Here is an 11,881-nt window from a genome sequence, read left to right as displayed (position 1 = left end):
TTTTTTTCCATTATAGTGTTCTTGGGCCAGAGGATTAATTCCTCCTGATGTGCTCAGGTCCAAGAAGACTTTCCTGGAAGGCAAGGCTATTTCTGGTTCATTAAACATGAAACGTATAGTCCTTTAGGACCTCAAGGTTGTGGAAGATCTTATATATTAGATTCTTTGCTTGAGCAAGTCCTGGGCTTTGTTTTTTGTGCTCTTTCATCCAAGGGACCTTGACAACTGACGTTCAACTTCAGAAAGCACTCTCTATGTTCTATATATTTTGGAGCGTTTCTCCCTTTATGTAGTTTTTTTTTTATTTTCATATTTGAGATTTTATTGGTTGAGGATCAGTACAGACATTTCAATTTGTAGACAATTCCTAACATACGTAACGAAATTCTAAAAAGCCATGTATTGTAATTCTTTTTTAAAGTTATTCCAGTGACTTTCCAGCTTAAAATTTGGAAGCAAATTTTCCTTAAGAGGCTATCAAGTACCAGTATCTTCACAGTTGGTCAGCTGTTACATACAGCCCACCTGAATAGCACGTACGGCCACAACTGAATAGCACGTACACTACACATTCATATTTGTAATCTTTCACAGCACAGTAACAAAGTTATTAGGACAACAGGACTACCACAACCAAAGGTGTTACAGAGTGCATACAATTCTGACAGGGAGAGCCATGATCAGAGTGGTTTTCTTTAGGAAAAAATTCTACTAAAAAACAACATGGGAATAGAAGTAATTTAAAATGTTCAAGACATTAAATGCAGGACTGACTCCATATTGCCATTTAATATGCTTTTTATTATAGGATATAAAAACTAACCCCCCATCTATGGAATGTTAAGCTGACATCCGAGACAGTCAGCGCCTCCCATAATTCAATATCCCACACTATTTTCTGGCTGTACCAAAAAATAAACAACCAGCAAATGATTTCACCTCTTAAAAAAAAGCATTTACACTTAAAAAAATGAGATGAGGTGGGATTCCCTCCTTCTTAAAAATGTTTCAGCCAGGCGCGGTGGCTCAAGCCTGTAATCCCAGCACTTTGGGAGGCCGAGGAGGGCGGATCACCTGAGGTCCAGAGTTCGAGACCAGCCTGACCAACATGGAGAAACCCCGTCTCTACTAAAAATACAAAATTAGCCGGGCGTGGTGGCACGTGCCTGTAATCCCAGCTACTCTGGAGGCTGAGGCAGGAGAATGGCTTGAACCCGGGAGATGGAGGTTGCTGTGAGCTGAGATCGTGCCACTGCACTCCAGCCTGGGCAACAAGAGCGAAACTCCGTCTCAAAAAAAAAAAAAAAAGTTAAAAATATTCCTCTGGATTGTACAAGAAGGGAGACAGGGACCACTGATAAGACATGATGTATGGTATTAATCAGACTTGGCTTCTTTCTCTCCTGCTTCATCAGAGGCTGGACTCTCCTCAGTTTTCGTTTCCCCGTTTTCTGCAGGTAAATCTTCTTTAGTTTCTTGGTTAGCCACTTCAGCCTGTTTTCCCTTTGCTCCCCTTTTCCCTTTTGTTTGCATTTTTTTGTCTGAAGATTTATCCTTCGCTGCTGCCTTTTTCGGCTTCGCTTCCACTTCCACAGGAGGTTTAGCTGACAACCGCGCCGATCTCCTCTTGGGCTCTTCCTTGTCGGCCCCCCCGCTTTATGTAGATTCTTAAACTACTAGTTCTTTGTTATCATGTCAGCTCTTAAGTGCTTTCAAGAAGGAAACCTCAAAGTGAGACCTTGGGCAAGTTACTTAACCCAGCACTGCTCAGTTTTCTCCTCTGTAAGATGAAGACAATAATAGCACTAGTGCAAAGAATTGTTGTGAAGAATATAAAAAATGGCAAATGTAAAGTGCTTAGAACACTGCCTGGCATATAGTAAGCACTCATCTTGGGTTGACTTCTACTTATTCAACCTGCAGTAAGCCCCTCACCACTGTCAGCTGCTCTTACTTGTCACTCTACTTTCCTTCTTGGCTTTTTGTCACAGTTGAACTTAAATAGTGATCTCTGCAGCTATTATAGAACACCTGTCTTCTTTCCAGCTGGACTGTAATCTTCAGGAAGCAGGGACCATAACTGTCTTATTCAATCCTGTACCCTAGTTTCTTCATATATTATATGACATGTGTTAGGTACTCAAAAAACTTTTGCTGAATGAGTGATTATGTATGTCTACATTTTTTGTTTGTTTGTTTGTTTTTATTATACTTTAGATTTTAGGGTACATGTGCACAATGTGCAGGTTTGTTACATATGTATCCATGTGCCATGTTGATTTCCTGCACCTATTAACTCGTCATTTAGCATTAGGTATATCTTCTAATGCTGTCCCTCCCCCCTCCCCCAACCCCACAACAGTCCCCGGAGTGTGATGTTCCCCTTCCTGTGTCCATGAGTTCTCATTGTTCAATTCCCACCTATGAGTGAGAACATGCGGTGTTTCGTTTTTTATCCTTGCGATAGTTTACTGAGAATGATGTTTTCCAGTTTCATCCATGTACCTACAAAGGACATGAACTCATCATTTTTTATGGCTGCATAGTATTCCATGGTGTATATGTGCCACATTTTCTTAATCCAGTCTATCGTTGTTGGACATTTGGGTTGGTTCCAACTCTTTGCTATTGTGAATAGCGCCGCAATAAACATACGTGTGCATGTGTCTTTATAGCAGCATGATTTATAGTCCTTTGGGTATATACCCAGTAATGGGATGGCTGGGTCAAATGGTATTTCTAGTTCGAGATCCCTGAGGAATTGCCACACTGACTTCCACAATGGTTGAACTAGTTTACAGTCCCACCAACAGTGTAAAAGTGTTCCTATTTCTCCACATCCTCTCCAGCACCTGTTGTTTCCTGATTTTTTAATGATGGCCATTCTAACTGGTGTGAGATGGTATCTCACTGTGGTTTTGATTTGCATTTCTCTGATGGCCAGTGATGATGAGCATTTCTTCATGTGTTTTTTGGCTGCATAAATGTCTTCTTTTGAGAAGTGTCTGTTCATGTCCTTTGCCCACTTTTTGATAGGGTTGTTTGCTTTTTTCTTGTAAATTTGTTTGAGTTCATTGTAGATTCTGGATATCAGCCCTTTGTCAGATGAGTAGGTTGCAAAAATTTTCTCCCATTGTGTAGGTTGCCTGTTCACTCTGATGGTAGTTTGTTTTGCTGTGCAGAAGCTCTTTAGTTTAATTAGATCCCATTTGTCAATTTTGGCTTTTGTTGCCATTGCTTTTGGTGTTTTAGACATGAAGTCCTTGCCCACGCCTATGTCCTGAATGGTATTGCCTAGGTTTTCTTGTAGGATTTTAATGGTTTTAGGTCTAACATTTAAGTCTTTAATCCATCTTGAATTAATTTTTGTATAAGGTGTAAGGAAGGGATCCAGTTTCAGCTTTCTACATATGGCTAGCCAGTTTTCCCAGCACCATTTATTAAATAGGGAATCCTTTCCCCATTTCTTGTTTTTGTCAGGTTTGTCAAAGATCAGATAGTTGTGGATATGCGGCATCATTTCTGAGGGTTCTGTTCTGTTCCATTGATCTATGTCTCTGCTGTGGTACCAGTACCATGCTGTTTTGGTTACTGTAGCCTTGTAGTATAGTTTGAAGTCAGGTAGCGTGATGCTTCCAGCTTTGTTCTTTTGGCTTAGGATTGACTTGGTGATGCGGGCTCTTTTTTAGTTCCATATGAACTTTAAAGTAGTTTTTTCCAATTCTATGAAGAAAGTCATTGGTAGCTTGATGGGGATGGCATTGAATCTATAAATTACCTTGGGCAGTATGGCCATTTTCACGATATTGATTCTTCCAACCCATGAGCATGGAATGTTCTTCCATTTGTTTGTATCCTCTTTTATTTCATTGAGCAGTGGTTTGTAGTTCTCCTTGAAGAGGTCCTTCACATCCCTTGTAAGTTGGATTCCTAGGTATTTTATTCTCTTTGAAGCAATTGTGAATGGGAGTTCACTCATGATTTGGCTCTCTGTTTGTCTGTGATTGGTGTACAAGAATGCTTGTGATTTTTGTACATTGATTTTGTATCCTGAGACTTTGCTGAAGTTGCTAATCAGCTTAAGGAGATTTTGGGCTGAGACAATGGGGTTTTCTAGATATACAATCATGTCATCTGCAAACAGGGACAATTTGACTTCCTCTTTTCCTAATTGAATACCCTTTATTTCCTTCTCCTGCCTGATTGCTCTGGTCAGAACTTCCAGCACTATGTTGAATAGGAGTGGTGAGAGAGGGCATCCCTGTCTTGTGCCAGTTTTCAGAGGGAATGCTTCCAGTTTTTGCCCATTCAATATGATATTGGCTGTGGGTTTGTCATAGATCGCTCTTATTATTTTGATATACGTCCCATCAATACCTAATTTATTGAGAGTTTTTAGCATGAAGCGTTGTTGAATTTTGTCAAAGGCCTTTTCTGCATCTATGGAGATAATCATGTGGTTTTTGTCTTTGGTTCTGTTTATATGCCAGATTACATTTATTGATTTGCATATGTTGAACCAGCCTTGCATCCCAGGGATGAAGCCCACTTGATTATGGTGGATAAGCTTTTTGACGTGCTGCTGGATTCGGTTTGCCAGTATTTTATTGAGGATTTTTGCATCAATGTTCATCAAGGATATTGGTCTGAAATTCTCTTTTTTGGTTATGTCTCTGCCAGGCTTTGGTATCAGGACGATGCTGGCTTCATAAAATGTATTAGGGAGGATTTCCTCTTTTTCTATCGATTGGAATAGTTTCAGAAGGAATGGTACCAGTTCCTCCTTGTACCTCTGGTAGAATTCGGCTGTGAATCCATCAGGTCCTGGACTCTTTTTGGTTGGTAAGCTATTGATTATTGCCACAATTTCAGAACCTGTTATTGGTCTATTCAGAGATTCAACTTCTTCCTGATTTAGTCTTGGGAGGGTGTATTTGTCGAGGAATTTATCCATTTCTTCTAGATTTTCTAGTTTATTTGCGTAGAGGTGTTTGTAGTATTCTCTGATGGTAGATTGTATTTCTGTGGGATTGGTGGTGATATCCCCTTTTTCGTTTTTTATTGCATCTATTTGATTCTTCTCTGTTTTCTTCTTTATTAGTCTTGCTAGCAGTTTATCAATTTTGTTGATCTTTTCAAAAAACCAGCTCCGGTATTCATTAATTTTTTGAAGGGTTTTTTGTGTCTCTATTTCCTTCAGTTCTGCTCTGATTTTAGTTATTTCTTGCCTTCTGCTAGCTTTTGAATGTGTTTGCTCTTGCTTTTCTAGTTCTTTTAATTGTGATGTTAGGGTGTCAATTTTGGATCTTTCCTGCTTTCTCTTGTGGGCATTTAGTGCTATAAATTTCCCTCTACACACTGCTTTGAATGTGTCCCAGAGATTCTGGTATGTTGTATCTTTGTTCTCGTTGGTTTCAAAGAACATCTTTATTTCTGCCTTCATTTCATTATGTACCCAATAGTCATTCAGGAGCAGGTTGTTCAGTTTCCATGTAGTTGAGTGGTTTTGAGTGAGTTTCTTAATCCTGAGTTCTAGTTTGATTGCACTGTGGTCTGAGAGACAGTTTGTTATAATTTCTGTTCTTTTACATTTGCTGAGGAGAGCTTTACTTCCAACTATGTGGTCAATTTTGAAATAGGTGTGGTGTGGTGCTGAAAAAAATGTATATTCTGTTGATTTGGGGTGGAGAGTTCTGTAGATGTCTATTAGGTCCACTTTATGTAGAGCTGAGTTCAATTCCTGGATATTCTTGTAACTTTCTGTCTCGTTGATCTGTCTAATGTTGACAGTGGGGTGTTAAAATCTCCCATTATTATTGTGTGGGAGTTTAAGTCCCTTTGTAGGTCACTCAGGACTTGCTTTATGAATCTGGGTGCTCCTGTGTTGGGTGCATATATATTTAGGCTAGTTAGCTCTTCTTGTTGAATTGATCCCTTTACCATTATGTAATGGCTTTCTTTGTCTCTTTTGATCTTTGTTGGTTTAAAGTCTATTTTATCAGAGACTAGGATTGCAACCCCTGCCTTTTTTTGTTTTCCATTTGCTTGATAGATCTTCCTCCATCCCTTTATTTTGAGTCTATGTGTGTCTCTGCACGTGAGATGGGTTTCCTGAATACAGCACACTGATGGGTCCTGACTCCTTATCCAGTTTGCCAGTCTGTGTCTTTTAATTGGAGCATTTAGCCCATTTACATTTAACGTTAATATTGTTATGTGTGAATCTGATCCTGTCATTATGATGTTAGTTGGTTATTTTGCTCGATAGTTGATGCAGTTTCTTCCTAGCCTCGATGGTCTTTACAATTTGGCATGTTTTTGCAGTGGCTGGTACCGGTTGTTCCTTTCCATGTTTAGTGCTTCCTTCAGGAGCTCTTGTAGGGCAGGCCTGGTGGTGACAAAATCACTCAGCATTTGCTTGTCTGTAAAGTATTTTATTTCTCCTTCACTTATGAAGCTTAGTTTGGCTGGATATGAAATTCTGGGTTGAAAATTCTTTTCTTTAAGAATGTTGAATATCGGCCCCCACTCTCTTCTGGCTTGTAGTGTTTCTGCCGAGAGATCAGCTGTTAGTCTGATGGGCTTCCCGTTGTGGGTAACCCGACCTTTCTCTCTGGCTGCCCTTAATATTTTTTCCTTCCTTTCAACTTTGGTGAATCTGACAATTATGTGTCTTGGAGTTGCTCTTCTCGAGGAGTATCTTTGTGGCATTCTCTGTATTTCCTGAATCTGAATGTTGGCCTGCCTTGCTAGATTGGGGAAGTTCTCCTGGATAATATCTTGCAGAGTGTTTTCCAACTTGGTTCCATTCTCCCCATCATTTTCAGGTACACCAATCAGACGTAGGTTTGGTCTTTTCACATAGTCCCAAATTTCTTGGAGGCTTTGTTCATTTCTATGTATGTCTACATTTTTAAGAGCACACAAGCAGAATGTGGACTCTTTTTAGGTGGAGAGGGCTCAGTGGGTAATTCCTAAGCACATGAGTTCTGCATTTGGGTCAGGTTCAAAGATACTAAGCTTTTAAATCTCAGTTTTCTTTTCTATAAAATGGGGGCAACAATAGCACCTACTCATAGGTGTCTAGTTAACAACTTGCCCAAGGTCTCACTTTGAGATTTCCTTGCTGATACTAAGGCTAGTTAGAGGTTCTGACGGCCCTCCTGGTGAAAACAACCAAAAAATACACTGGATTAAATTATACATTTAAATAACAGGTTAAATAAGAAAAAACTATAAACCACTTAGTAGAGTATCCAGCATGTGGTAAGAACTCAATAAATGCTAGCTGGGCCTGGCACAGTGGCTGATGCCTATAATCCCAGCAGTTTGGGAGGCCGAGGTGGGCGGATCACCTGAAGTCAGGAGTTTGAGACCAACCTGGCCAACATGGTGAAACCCCATCTCTACTAAAAATACAAAAATTAGCCAGGTGTGGTGGTGGATGCCTGTAATCCCAACTACTCGGGAGGCTGAGGCAGTAGAATCGCTTGAACCCGGAAGGCGGCGATTGCAGTGAGCCAAGATCGTGTCACTATACTCCAGCCTGGGCGACAGAGCACTACTCTGTCTCAGAAAGAAAGAAAGAAAAAGAAAAGAAAAGAAGAAAATAAATGCTAGCTGCAATTATTTCTACTATCTTTTTTTGGTTACTCATGAAAACAGTCTACTTTTAAAAAGCACAGGCTAAAAAAAGAGGGGGCTAGAGACTATCTGGAACAGTAAAGTATGTCGATGTCTTAGCTTTTCTTATTTCTGAAAATGTGTGTGATGTGTTTAGATGAGAACCAGAAAAAGGCTTTTCACTGTGTCTGTACTGTTATTCTTTTCATTCCATGGGGTGTTACTTTAGTACTTAACTGGAGAAAATGTACACACAGTTATAGAAAGAGCTTGGGGCTCCTCATAGCCCATCAGATTCCACCATTTGATTTACACTGAGTGAAATGGAGTATAAACATTTATAAAAGTCACCAGAGCAAAGGAATAAAGTGTCCTGAGGAGCACCAGGAAAGGAATCAACCTTTTAGACTGGAAATATGCTCACCAAGTATCTGGGAAGTAAAATGCAAACCACAGTATGTGCAGTTTGGAAATCTTGTACTTGTTTTACATATCAGCCTTTACACAGGTCTTCCAAACTTGCAGACTTAGGCTTTAGTTGATTTCCATGCATGCCGGCCTTACCCATCATCATTTCAAATGTTGCCATCACTATATATTACCATCTTCCACTATGGCTTATACATCGTGCTGCCTGGATCAGGGATGTTATAGAAGTGAGTTTGCTCCTCCAGTGGATTTCAGGCCAACTTTTCCTATCTCATGCCTAAAGCCAAAAAAAAGAAATAATGTTATAAAATGGGTAACACTTCCCTATACTGATGCTGCAGTATAGTGGTTATATACATGAAAGAAAAAAAAGCTGCAACAAAACAAAACAAAAAAATGAAAACCTGTTTTGTTCCTAGTGGGATAATGCCCCCGTGCTGTGTCAGCCAGCCATGGCATAACTGCCAATGTGCTGTCAGTCACATCTGCAGGGAGAAAGAGCATGCCTGTGTTTATTTGCATGACTTGGTTATTTTTTAAGTCTCCCCAGGTTATTGTAACATGCTGGAAAGGCTGAGAACTGCTAACATAGACTCTTATTATTGTGGAGTAAATTTTAATAGCCCTTAGGCTTGACAAATCACTTTTCTAGCAGATAATAGGAGAGATATTATTATCCCCAACTTACAGATGGCGAAGCCAAGGCTCAAATTATTTAAAGGACTATTAGGGCTTAAGATTAAGCACTGCTTAAGTACCAAATTAAATAAATGCCTTTGAGGAGAGCACACTTCCTTAACTTTTCCTTCATCTTAAATAAAGGACCCTGGAATCAGATATGCCTAGAATAGGGAAGGACTTCAGCTGTAATGAGGAAACTGGGAATCAGAGAGCCAGAGCTTATCTTGCCCATCTTCATGTTCCCTGCACTCCCTCATCCCATGAACTCAATAAATATTTGATAAACTAAATGAAATGAGGTGACCAAGGTCACACAGCCCCCACACCTAGCTTCCGGTCACCAATGGCGCTATACCTGTTCCATACCTGCTCCGCCTGCAGAGGTCATCTGTCCCTGCGTAGCTGTGGAGACCACACCTCCTACCTTGTGTGGGTGAGTCAAGGTTTCAAATGGTCTGTCTCTTTCTTCCCAAAGTACACTTGTTTTCCTTTTCCAGCATGTGCAATGATATTTTTATTCCAGAACTATGGTAGCTGTCCACGACAGAAATACCTGTTGCTAAGTCAGGGTCTACAGTCCCCACACATCGCCGTCCCCTTCCATTATAACACTTCTTAAATGTATAAGAAAAGCAAGCTGGTTCATGCCTGTAATCCCAGAACTTTGGGAGGCTAAGGTGAGAGGATCGCTTGAGCCCAGGAGTTCAAGACCAGCCTGGGCAACATAGCAAGACTTCATCTCTACAAAAATATCAAAAAATTAGCTGAGCATGATGGTGCATGCCTGTAGTCCCAGCTACTCAGGAGGCTGGGTGGGAGAACAGCTTGAGCCCAGGAGATTGAGGCTGCAGTGAGCCAGGATTGCACCGTTGCACGCCAGCCTGGGCAACAGAGTGAGACCCTGGCTCTAAAATAAACAAATAAATGAAAATTAAAAAAAAAGAAAAGCAAGTTCATAAATGCTCTTGGTTTTGTGCAGGAATTGTTTACTCATTCACAAGGGGACCTGTCACTGCACCAGTTACAAAGAGCCATGACCGAGAATATCTCTGAGGTTTTCTCATGTACTGTCAACTTTCTGGTTTCTTATGAGTTGCGCTTCTCCCCAGGTTTCACATGTTATTCTGTTTCTCCAGCCCTGTCTGTGGACAATGTTATCTCTCATTCACACTTCTGGGCCCTTAGGCACTGTGCAACCTCAACCACTGCCTCCTCCCATACCTGCCACGGCATTCATCCCCAACCCGGTCCACCTAGTTCACCTCCGAAGGTAGTGGGAGTGAAGGTGGCCTGGGGTTTCTACTTGGGAGGCTGAGGCAGGAGAATCACTTGAAGCTGGGAGGCGGAGATTGCAGTGAGCCGAGATCGTGCCACTGCATTCCAGCCCCACGGACAGTGTGAGACTCCATCTCAAAAAAAAAAAAACAAAAAACAAAACAAAACAAAAAAAACAAAAAACAAAACAAAAAAAACAAAACAAAACTGCCTACTGTAGAGGGCGATTGCTGCTGCTATGATTTTATACAAAAATGTATTAAATTCCCCATGTATAGATTTCTGTATTTGGTACTAAGATAAACAAAAGAGATTTACAAAAAAAATCACATTCTGTGCATGTAACAAATACTCATATGTACCCCATAAATAAGTAAAATATTATATATCAATTAAAAAAAGACAAAGTACATGTTCTTTCACTGTGCATTTTATCTGGAAATCCATAATAGAATATGAAGATATTTACTATTAACTATAACCCTTAAGAATACTTTCTGCCAGGTGTGTTGGCTCATGCCTGTAATCCCAGCACTTTGGGAGGCCAAGGTAAGAGGATCACTTGAGATCAGGAGTTCAAGAGCAGCCTGGTCTACATAGTGAAACCCCATCTCTACAAAAAATTTTAAAAATTAGCCAGGCATGATGGTACATGCCTGTAGTCTCAGCTACTCAGGAGGCTAAGGTGGGAGGATCACTTGAGCCCAGGAGGTCAAGTCTGCAGTGAGGCATAATTGCACGACTGCATGCCAGCCTGGGGACAGAGCAAAGCCCTATCTCAAAAAAAAGAAAAAAAAAAGAAAAAAAAAACCTTTCTGAATTGTCAATATAAAGAATAATGTATTCAGTATAATTTACTAATTGTTATATTTCTACTGAATTCTCATTTTTAGAAAATTAATAATTTGAATATGTTATCTAATGTCTTTCTGCTTAAGTATTTAATTAACCAGAAAGTCAAATTTTGGAGCTGTGCTGAAGTATTCATAGTTGCACATGTGATATTACGTCCTAAATAAGTAAGAAATTGAGTGGGAGCAAGAAATGGTATCAGACCAGGGATTCTGGTCATCTCCCTGGAAGACTTACTGTGTGCTGTGGCTTTGTGACTGACGGGTTGTGTATATGTATGCGTGAGTTGCTTAAGCTACAATTCAGGAGATACTAATAAAATCCATTCAAAATGACCTTACAGCTACTCAATTTTAGAAGTAAGAGCTAAAACCCATAAATGTCAGGCACAATGGAGACTAACAAAATTTTGTAATACTTTTTATTTTACTACTTCAAAACACCCTTTACTAACATGAGCTAATTAATCCTAAAATGACTCCTGCATGAAGTTTACTATTATGATCTCTATTTCATTCTGGGAGAATGGAAGATAGAGTGATCAAATGATATATTTAATTAGGATTCAGGAATTTTTTATACTAGTCCACAATTTTAACTAATAATTAGAAAATTATTTTGGTTTAAAAAAGTTGTTGAATAACCTTTTTGACCATTATTTATCTCAGAATGGCCTGATCATAAAAAGAATTCTAACATTTTCTTGTCTTAATAAAAAACTGTTGTCATGGAAATATTTCAGATCCCTCCATCCTCCAATTGGCTGAATCTGAACAGTACATAAACAAGCAGATTAACTGAGGCTCAGTGAAGTCTTTTACGGTGGAAGTAAGATCTGGAACCAGCTGTATTACAAGCCTTTCCAAAGTCCATCTCCCAGGATAGGGAAGAGAGAATAAAAGAACTCTGTTGGAGTCTCAGCTGTACTCTCTAACAATGGCTTCTTATCCCAACTGACTAAGTTCTCTCACTCTATCTGAATCAAATACACTAAATCAATTACTGCTTCTTGTGTAGAAGT

At 39.8% G+C, this 11,881-nt stretch overlaps 1 pseudogene across 1 annotated transcript; it reads right to left on the bottom strand.

Moving 5' to 3' along the window:
* Window positions 1–1,376: 1,376 nt before the first annotated feature.
* LOC100594114 lies at window positions 1,377–9,966 on the bottom strand (annotated as a pseudogene). Its single transcript, XR_004029550.1, has 3 exons — window positions 9,955–9,966; window positions 1,758–1,780; window positions 1,377–1,654 (listed from the first exon to the last, which is right to left on the bottom strand). The product of XR_004029550.1 is annotated as a non-histone chromosomal protein HMG-14 pseudogene (transcript).
* Window positions 9,967–11,881: the final 1,915 nt, after the last annotated feature.

This window comes from Nomascus leucogenys, chromosome 4 (genome assembly GCF_006542625.1).
Source record: "Nomascus leucogenys isolate Asia chromosome 4, Asia_NLE_v1, whole genome shotgun sequence".
Lineage (NCBI taxonomy): Eukaryota > Metazoa > Chordata > Mammalia > Primates > Hylobatidae > Nomascus > Nomascus leucogenys.
The sequence above is the reverse complement of the archived record's forward strand: the minus strand, read 5'-3'. Positions and strand labels throughout refer to the sequence as shown.